Here is an 11253-nt window from a genome sequence, read left to right on the forward strand (position 1 = left end):
TGTGTAAGGCCTGTTTATCTCAGTTCCTATTGCTCGATACAACATATCTGGCTTTCAACAAAAAATTACAATGCATGCCAAAAGGCAAGAAAAAGCACAGTCTGAAGAGACAAAGCAGGCATTAGAACCAGACTCAAATGTGACAGAGTTGCTGGAATTATAAGACAAGGAATTTAAAAATAACTATGATTAAGATATTAAGGACTATAATGGAAAAAATAGTCAATGTGCAAGAACAGAGAGGTAATGTAAATAGAGAAATTGAAAATAAAAGAAAGAATTGAAAGGAAACACTAAAAAAAAAAACTATCATAGAAATAATTTTTTTTGATGGGCTCATCAGTAGACTTGACATGGCCAGGGGAAAACAAATATGTGAGCATGAAGCTAGGTCTCTAGAAACTTTCAAAACTGAAATGAAAGAAAAAATGAGAAAGGCCCAGAATGGAACATCCAAGAAGTATGGGGCAAAAATCAAAAGCCATAAAATACATGTAAATAGAATATCAGAAGAAAAAGAGAATTGAGCAGACATTATTTGATGTAATAATAGCTGAGAACTTTTAAAAATTAATAACAGGTACTAAATACTAACAGGAAGCTCAGTAGCATCGAGCAGGAAAAATACCAAGAACACACATACCATATTCAAACTGAAGAAAACCAAAGACAAAGAGAAAATTTTGAAAAAACCTGGACAGAGGCCAGGGAAACACTTTGTCTGGGAGGAATAGAGTGAAAATGACAGCAAACTTCTTACCAGAAATTATGCAAGCAGGAAGTAAGTTTCATGAAATATTTAAAACACTTAAAGAAAACCCTCCACCAATCTAGGGTTCTATATTCAGCAAAATTATTCTTCAGAAAGGAAGAAGACAAAAAAGAAAAAAAAAAATCAATTTTTGGGGCCGGCCTGGTGGTGCACTCGGTAGAGTGTGGTGCTTGGGAGTGTGGCGTCGCTCCCGCCAAGGGTTTGGATCCCATATAGAGACCGGTCCGCTCACGGGTTGAGCTTGGTGTGGGCGCGACACTGAGGGTTGCGATCCCGTTACTGGTCACGAAAAAAGACAAAAAAAGAAAAAAAAAAAAAAAGAAAAAAGAAAGGAAGAAGAAATACTTTCTTCAAGAAACAAAAGCTGAGAAAATACGTTTCCAGCAAATTATTCCTGCAAGAAGTGTTAAATGAAGTTCTTCAGGCAGAAGCAAAATGCTACAGGTCAGAAACTTGAATCCACATAAAGAAGAGCACTGAAGAATGAATAAATGAAGGTAAAATATTTTAATTACTTTATTTTTAATTGATCTAAAATACAACTGCTTGTTTAAAGCAATAATAGTAACAATGAATTAGATGATTATAGCACATGGATAAGTGAAATGAATGGCAGCAATGTCACAAGGGACGAGAGAGAGGAACCGGGAATACTATGTTATAAGGTATGTGTAGTGCATGTGAAGCAATGTGCTGCTATTTAAGGGGGATTTAGATTAGTTAAAAAATGTATATTATAAACTTTTAGGGCAACTGCTAAAATTTTTAAACAGAGGTTAATGGATATGCTAAAGGAGATAAAATGGAATCCTATAAAATGCTACATTAAAATAGAAAAGTCAGAGAAGGTGGAGGGGGGATGAAAAACAACTAAAACAAATAGAAGACAGTTACAAACATGTTAGATGTTAATCTATATCAATGATCACTTTAAATGTAAATGGTCTAAATATACCAATTGAAAGTAGAAAGAAAAATGTATCATCCTAACACTAATTGAGAGAAACCTGGAGCAGATATTTTAATTGCAGACAAAGCAGACAAAGATTATTAGGCATAAAGAGGGGAATCACACAATGATAGAGGAACCAATTCTCCAAGACGACCATAATAATCTTAAATAAGTCAAAATATTTGAGGCAAAAACTGCTAGAACTAGAAAAAAAAATAGGTAAGTCAACTACTATAATGGGAAATTTCAACACCCCTCTCTTAGAAATGGATAAATTGAGGCAGAAAATCAGTAAGGGTATACGTGACCTGAACAGCACTATGAATAAAATTTATCTAATTGACATTTATAGAATGCTCCATCCAACAACTTAAGCTCATGGAACATCTATCTTCACCAAGATATACACCATTCTGGGGAATAAAACATACCTTAATGAACTATAAGGAATACAACTTATTTGAATGTCTTCTCAGACTACAAAGAAATTAAACTAGAAATTAGTAACAAAAGATAGCTGGAAAAAATTCAAATATTTGGAAATTAAACAGCATACTTATAAAGAAACCATGGGTAAAGGAGAAGTCATAATAAAAATTAAAATATTTCGGACTAAGTAAAATTGAAAATACAACTTACCAAAATTTGTGGGATGCAGTAACAGCACTGCTCGGAGGGAAATACATAACACTTATGTATATTAAAAAGAAGAAAGATCTTTCCTCATGTTAAAGACTACGGTGGACTTAAGATCGATATTTCCCTTCTCTTACGTGGAAATCTAGATGGAGCTGGATTTGGTTATTTCTCTTCCTCAAGGTTGGTTAGACTCTGTTAAAATGATTTTCTTTTAGGACAGGCCTTGTTAAGGAGAACAGAAAGCTCTGGGTGTGTTACAAAATGGTTACTTTCCTTCTGCTGCAAGTAGGAAGGGTTTTTCTCTGATCTTCACAGTGTCATGGTGAGAACCTCAGGAAAGCATGGGGACCCCCCTCACTTTCAGGGTTTTTAGCTCTCAAGCTAGTCCACACTGAGCCTCCAGCAATCTGTCATTATGGTTTAACGTGTTCCTATTGGCTCCAGCTTGGACTTCTGCAACTGGGCTTCTGTTCCCAGTGAGCCGTGATTCTCTGAGTCTGCCTGTCTTTCCAGTTTTCAGGGCAGCAGTTTTCCCTGTGACTCCAACTCTTTGATGAATCTGAAAAGAACTGTTGATTTTCATTTTTTTTTTTCTTCTCTTTTTTTTTTCTGGTTGTAAGGACAACTTCCAAGCTTTTCACATGTCAGACTGGAAACTGGATGTTTCATTTGCTTTTAATATTCAGGGCTTTTTTTGGGTATAATTTTGCTTGAAAAAAAAAAAAAGGGTTCAGTGCTAAAATTTAAAATGTAAAGAAAGTCTTTGAAAATTTCAGCTTTGTCACTTACCCTAGTTTTTGATTCAATGGATGGAATCTGCTTTTATGGCACTAGTCATAGTAGTTTGTGGTTTTTGCTTGATTTCAGTGGACAATGAAATAACCCCACATTAAGAAGGTCACTCACCAGAGATAAATTCTTGGCTTTTAACTAGGTTTTAAATATTAAATGAATCCTTATATGTGTGGTGGCAATACCTGAACAACATCTAAAGTAATTGCCATGTCATCAAGAAAGTGAATTTGCCATTGTTTAATGTATTCGGCAACAAAATTAATACAACAGCACTTGTCAGATAATTTGAGCAGTGAATTTATAGGAGTAATTTTAATTTATATCCAATAACGCAGGCAGTTTTTGCCCAGCAATTTATATTTGTTTGATTAGGTTCAGGAAACAATGTGGACAGCATCCTATGGAATTTCTTTGTAGTGGACAAAAGTGAACATTAATAAAATCCAAAAGAAACAAGACAAATGGCTGAGTTTTCCTACAGTGTATTTGCCATCTGAGAGGTAAGCCAAGTGAGCATACTTTGCTGTAATTTAAAAATACAGTGATAAAAAGCTTACTTGTTTATTATGTAACTGTAGCAAATTATTTTGCCCCTGACAAGGGAATCGTGAGGTTTTGTGCCTTAGACTTCCTTGTATTTCCCAGAGTCAGTGACGCAGATGCTGGTGTGAGACGTTTCTTTTTCAGATGTTTTTTTATTCAAGGCACAATTATTTCTGTCTTGAAATAGGAATTATCTTCTAATGAACTCCATTTTAATTTGTTTCCTATTTTTATGCTCATCTCATTGAATAACATAATCTCAGAAAAGATTAACTTGTATTATTTCACAATTGCATCTCCAAAACTATCTTAGTGTAATCTCCATGTTTTCTCAGCTGTTTGTTGGCATGCACTATTCTTCCAAGTCCTCATACGCAAGTGTCACAAAAAGGCTGTTTACTCTCTTTTTCAGCTTTTAATAAAATGTTAAGAACTGGCTGAACACCTATCCCTGGGTGGTAAACTGGCTCCCCTCCTCATTATGTGACAGGCTGTTATTTATCATTCATGTCCCATCATTTGTGTTCCTCTTGACAGTTTGCAGTCTTTGCAGGAGTCATCTGATCAAAGTCAGTTTGAATGAATTTTTAAATTAAAGTTTTGGGAGGTACTGTATCAAATGCTTAGCTGAAATCTAATGCCTGTGATATCCATTCTGTAAACCACAGTGATGAATTTTTTAAAAAGTGTTAACTGATCACAGCTGTCTTGAATGACTAACATTGATCCTGATTTTGTGACTATTGGTAGGAGGGTAACACTCAGAGCCATCATTTTAGTGTCATGCTTATTACAAATGACTCCATAAGGTAACAAAGATGGTTAATGTGAAAACTTCCAGGTGATTAGTCACAGAAGAGTTATTATAAATGAATGAGAGAATTTTTTTAAAACTGTCAAATAAAGTGGGTTTTGAAAACTCTAGATGTTTTATCCTTTTAAAGGTTATATGTTTTTCTTAAGTATGCCTTTGTTCTCATTATAGTTAGGTATTAATATGAGATACGAGGGGACTTCAGAAAGTTTGTGGAAAGATTTGTATTACCTTTCAATTCTATGTTTCCGTGGACTTTTTGAAGTATCCTCATATGATCTGGGAAACTGATAAATATTTCACATAGAGTTTTATGTGACAAAGCTATTAAATATGTAAATGTATATGTTTTCATCCTTTTACTTTCAATTTCTATTATAAAAATATCACTGTAATAATTGTATTTCGTTAACCACTCAGTGAACGTGCTATTCTCAGATTGCTAATCCAAGGGAATTCTTTTGCCACAAATCAGATTGTACTTTTTACAGATTAACTGTGAAGCTAATAAAATCTTACCCTATTAGAATTATCAACAATAAGGTATAATCCAACAGTTTTATCAATTTTTTAGTAAACAATCCAGATCAGGGTTTGGTATACCTACCGCTCATAAAAATATGAAATATGTACATATGGTGTGTGGCTGTTTTCTCCCTATGGCAGCAGAGTTGGGGAGTAGTATTAGATACCATGAGGACCTTAAAGCCTAAAATATTTACTGTTTGGCTTCTTACAGGAAAAAAAAATGTAGATCCCTGATCTAGATTAAGATTATTATTTATACTATAAATTTCCACAGAAAAGAGAAAATTGTGAACAGGATATTTGGGGCACATAATTAGAGAACACACTGCCTTGGCTGCTGTGGAATGCAGTCTTTCATAGGTGATATTCCCAAGGTCCTACATCTGAACCGAACTCTGACATCTGTGTAGAAAATGGATTTATATTTACTAACGTTGTCTAATTCTGGCATGAGTATGAGAGGTCCAATTCATATAAAACAGTACAAATAGAGGGCCGGCCCGGCGGCGCACTGGATAGTGCGCCGCTTGGGAAGCGCGGCGGCGCTCCCACCTGAGGGTTCGGATCCCACATACAGACTGGTTCCTGCTCACTGGCTGAGCGAGGCGCGGGAGCAGCACCGAGGGTTGCAATCCCGTTGCCGGTCCCGGTCCGGTACGCGGGCAACACTGAGGGTTGCGATCTGTTGCCGGACATGGAAAAAGACAAAAAAAAAAAAAACAAAAAACAGTACAAATAGAATGTCATTACTATCAGCTGCAATGATACATTTTAGTATACATGTCATAAATAAGAAACGGAAGACGTAGGTGTGAGTTGACATCCAAGTAGATATGTCGGACAGATAGAGACGCTTTCATGCACTCAGTCATTTGTCAAATATTTACCATCTATTAGGTGTGAGCCGCTCTTTCTTCTGTCTAATGGTAAAGTATCTGCTTTTGTGTAGCCTTATATATTTATATTATTGGGAGAGGGAGACTGACCATATAAAATAAATATATAACTATGTAATTTGGGGGAGGTTGTGTTATGAAGTATAAAACATGGTAGGCTGACACAGGAATGACAGCGAGCATGTAATATTTTATATAAACTCATCAGAAAGGGCAGAAGCATTGAAGGAAGGAGCGAGAAAGCTAAGTTGGTATCTTTGGAAAGAAAAATAACAGCTTGCAGGAGCAGCACTTGTAAATGTCCTGAGGTGGTCGTGGGCTTGACAACTCTAAGGGACAGGAGGAAGCCAGTGAGATTTAAGGAATGGCTAAGGGGGATGCTGGTCAGTGATGCAGTCCTTGTGGACCAGTGTAAAGATGCTAGGATTTTTTTCTGAGTGAGAAAGAAACCATGAGAAGGTTTTAAGTTGAGGGGTGACCTGGCTGGAGTAATTGCAATAGTCCCCTCCCCTCCCCCACTACCTAATGGTTGACTTGGTGGAAGGTGGAGAAGGTGGTGGTGGTGGGATGTGAAGAGTCTGGATACATTTTCAAGGTGAAAAGTTGTCTAGTATTTCTGATAGATTATATATACATACATATATGTAGGGTATGACAAAAAGAAGAGTGGATGATCACCCCGGGGTTTTTGGCCTGAGTACTGGGATGAAGGAATCGCCATTTACTGAAGTGGAAGAGACTATGGGAGGAGCAGGTTGAACAAAACCAGAAGTTTATTTTTTAAATTATGGTGTATAACTGTAATAAATTAAAAGCAAAGACAACTTTCTCTGTGAGCGGGACAGTGCAGTAGACAGATTTTACCTGGAATTGAAAGTGTTATCAACCTTTTACAAGGTATAAATCATGCAGTCAGAGTATCATGACTCATCATGAAGATTATCAGCTATTTTTCTTATGTGAAAAGATCAGACAATCTTTAAAAAATGAAATGGCCATTTATAATAATCTGTCAACATGTAGCGTCTTCAGAGGACTGCATTATTATTGAAATCTTTGTCTTTATCCAGAAAGTTTTCTTCTTTGTGTGTTAGCATTTTAGGTAAAACCAGTCACAGTTCATTGTCACAGGGATTATATTTTTGGTGAATACATCGGCTCCTTTTGAACATTGATACCTGGCATCATGGTGTATTCAAGTCCATTTCAGTCTCCTTCGTTCTGGAATCTGCAGATGAGAAGGAAATAGTTATGGAGACGTGACTGATTGACTTTTGGTGAGTTCTTTCTTATCCCTTCAATCAAACAAAGAATCATCTCTTCTTGGCCTCCCTATTGAAAGGGACCCAGATAAAGTGCATACAAGTTGCTGTTGTGTATCCCCATCTCCAGATATTACTTTTTATAGATTAAATCAGTACTGCTGATATTGTAATATTAAAGGTACATTTTTGACCATGAAATCCCTGAACACTCCTCAATATAAATAAACATAAGACTAAATGCCTTGATATAAAAATAAATCATTCACTATGCTCAATGAAAGAGTAGTGTATTTTTAGTTTGGAAAACAAAGAACTGTTTTTAGGAAAGACATGCCAGGTTGCTGTACATACTGTCTTTGAACCAGTCAAAGCACAATGTCATCTGGAGGCTGCTGGAGCAGCAGACAGGAGCAATGACTAGGAGTCAAGGCATCCAGATCAATGTCAGCTCTGCTGTCAACTTGCTGTGTCACATCTGGCAAGTCACTTCCCATCTCTGAACCTCAGTTTCCTCATTATTGGTTTAGAGAATAATTGGGCTTTAATAAGCAGTTAGATTTATGACCCTTAATATGCCCTCTGTTTATAACATGCTGTCTGGCTATTTGAACTGCTGTAACAAAATACTGTACACTGGGTAGCTTATAAAAAACAGAAATTTATTTCTCACTCTTCTCAAAGTTCAAGAGTCTGAGGAGTCAAGATCCAGTTGCCAGCAGATTTGCTGTCTGGTGAGCACCCGTTTCCTGGAGCCTCCTTGCTGAGCCCTCTCATGGTGGAAAGGGCAAGGCAGCTCTCTTGGGGTTACTTTTATAAGGGCACTAATTCCAATCATGGGGGCTCTGCCTTCAGGACCTAATCACCTCCAAAGCCTCCACCTCCTAATGCCATCACTTTGTGGGTTAGTGTTTCAACATATTAATTTTGGGGGACACACATATTGAGACCACAGCATATGCTATTATCTCACACTGAGGTGTTGACAGAGGAGAGAACTGTTCTGATGGACAGCATGCATCCCTCAGTTTCAACGTAGTTGATTAATCTTGAAGGACTGTCCAGGAAAAGCAGTTTTCAACAAGGAAAAACCAGATTCAAAAATGGTTTCTACCTTTCACTGATGGTCGATTACAGTGTCACATATATATATGCACAGGGTGATATATGTGGGTCATTCCTAGGAAGACCTCTTTCATTTCCTTGTTTGTTTATTTTAAATCTCAGGTCATTATAAATCTACTTTCTCTGACTTATGACTCTTACTGGGTATTTCACTCTGAAATTTGTAATCTTTCTCTCTGTATGGGAGATATAGTAAATAGAAGTTTTGGAGAATTTCATAATTCCTGTTTCACTGAGAATAAGGCTTTGTTTCTTGCCTAAAATGGGATTACAAAGGTATAAAAAAGTTTAGACTGAGCCTGTGTGTCGATGTAGCCGGTGTGGACAAATATGAGCCATAGCGTGGCCCTGCCTGCCCACAAACACTTCCTCCTTGACTCTGCATTTAGACAATTTGAAATTCTCTCCTATATGCTGGTGAGATTATAAAAGGAGGGCATTGCTTTGAGAAGGATTCTGTTTAAACATACCCGCGTTTCCTGAGAGTGGAAGGGCTAGGTCATTTTGGGTGTTGGCTCCTGTTCTAGGTTTCGCCTGTCTGCGTGTTAACATGACTGGGTTTGGAAAACAAGCTAGCTCTCACCTTGTGCACTTCGTAGAGGAGAAGGAATGAGATTTGGAGGAGTATCAGTGGAACGGGAATAGCATGGGTAGCAGAAGAAGAATGCAATGCTGGGTGCAAGGTCAGGTTCAATGGTGGGCATGCTCAGAGAAGGTATATTGAAAGGTGGAGAGAGACCGAGACAAGTGTGTATGTGTGTGCGTGTTGAGTTTTCCTGCTTCACAGCTTTGTTCACATGTTCCTGACAATGGTCTTTGAAGGACAATTCCCCTAAGACTATTATTCATCCTCCTTGAGAAAAACTAGGTAAGACATTTTTTATACCAAAATTTGTCTCACATGAAGAATATCAAAAGAAACTTGACACACACACAAAAAGAATTCTGATTTCAAAGAAATTTAGAAATGGAAAAAAAATTAGCATACTCAATAACATAAATAAAGGGGTCAATTCCCCCTGAACTAATACCAAAAGGATATTTTTTAGAAGTACGAGCCAAGCTGATTACATTATTTATATGGTGAAATAAATAACGATAGGACAGTTGTTTGCACAGAGATTAATACAGCATTAATTAGGATGACACCAAGTGAAGTACCTTTGCATGTATTGATTTGTAAGAGCCGCCCAGTGCTTGGACATTTGGGCTCTGGTGGTAGATTGCTCAGATTCATATCCTGCCTTTCCCACTTACTGGCTATGGAATCTTGGGGGAAATTATTTAATATATCTGTTTTTTTCCTACTTGTTTATCAGGATTTTAACATTGTATTTATCTTATAGACTGGGTGTGGAGACTAAATGAATGAACACATGCAAGGTGCTTAAAGCGGTGTGAGTTAGCAGCAGCACTGCCATCTCCACCTGCATCAGCACCCCACCAGAGAACCAAAAGAGAAATCCCAGAAATAGACCCAACTACAGAAGGAGAGGGGTTAGTATATGATACAGGTGTATTGTAAAACAGTAAGGAAAGCATTATTCAGTAAGTGGTGTTCAGAAAACTGACTAGACATCTGGAAAAAAGTTGTAGAAACTTCCTCCTTAACCCAAAAAATTCATGATGGGCCAGTTATTTGAATATTTAAAAAATTAAATCATACAGTTTCCTACAAAGTTAAATATATACTTACATATGACTAAGCAGTGCAAATCCTAGGTATTTATCAAAGGTAAAAAATATGTCCACACAAATATTTATAGGAACTTTATTCATAATAATCCAAACAGGAAACAACACAAATGCCCATCAGCAGGTGGAAGGGTAAACTAGTTGTAATATATTCATATAATGAAATACTACTCAACACTCCAAAAAAAAAAAAAAAAAAAAACCTACTGAATGTACAGAAACGTGGGTGAATCTGAAAAGCACTTTGCTAAGTGAAATAAGCCAGACATAAGGGACTGCAGACTCTATGATTCCATTTATATGAAAACCTAGAAAAGGCAAAGTAGAGTGATCAAAAGCAGGTCAGTGGTTGTTCCGAGTCAGGGATAGGAGGAGATGGAACGTTAAAGGGCACATGGGCACTTTGGGGTGTAGTCAAAATGTTTTATATTTTGATTGTGGTGGTTATACAACCGTAGGCATTTGTGGAAACTACAAATTGTATATCCAATTGTATACTTAAAATGGGAAGATTTTACTGTATGTAAATTGTACTTCCATAAGGCTGATTATATTTGAAAGATTAAGGCATAAAGATATGGCAGTTTTCAAGGGTGTCCCCAATATTTTTTTACAGTCTTCTCATCAAAGGGTGGAGTCTGTATTTCTTTTCTTTGAATCTGGTCTCTGTGATTGCTTGACCAATAGAATATGACCTTAAGAAACTGGCAGCTCTACTTTTGAGATGCTTGAGTTTTGGAACCCAGCCACCAAGCTTAGCCAGATGGAAATATCTCAGCCAACAGGTAGAATCGACTGTCAGATGCATAAGTCAAGGAGCTTTTGAGATGATTCTAGTTCCAGGCACTGATGACAACCGTATGAGAGGTCCTAAGTGAGTAACCCCAGATGGGGCCAGCCAATTTCCAGAATCACGAGAGATAATAAAAAATGGTATTGTTTTAAACTACTATATTTTGGGGTGACTAGTTATGCATCATCAGATGAATGGAACAAAAGATTGGGAAGAAAATATGGGATATTAAAGTAAATAATTTCTGAATAGGAGAAGGTTTTCTGTGCATGGCACAAGATAAGCCATGGAAGAAAAGATCTATAAATACATTAATAAGAATTACAGGAGGTGATTTGATCATTACACATTGTGTACATGTACTGAACTCTAACTTCGTACTCCATAAATATGTACAATTAATACATGTCAATTAAAAGATAAATTCTTTAAAAATAAT

This window comes from Galeopterus variegatus, unplaced genomic scaffold (assembly GCF_000696425.1).
Source record: "Galeopterus variegatus unplaced genomic scaffold, G_variegatus-3.0.2 Scaffold4413, whole genome shotgun sequence".
Classification (NCBI taxonomy): Eukaryota; Metazoa; Chordata; class Mammalia; order Dermoptera; family Cynocephalidae; genus Galeopterus; species Galeopterus variegatus.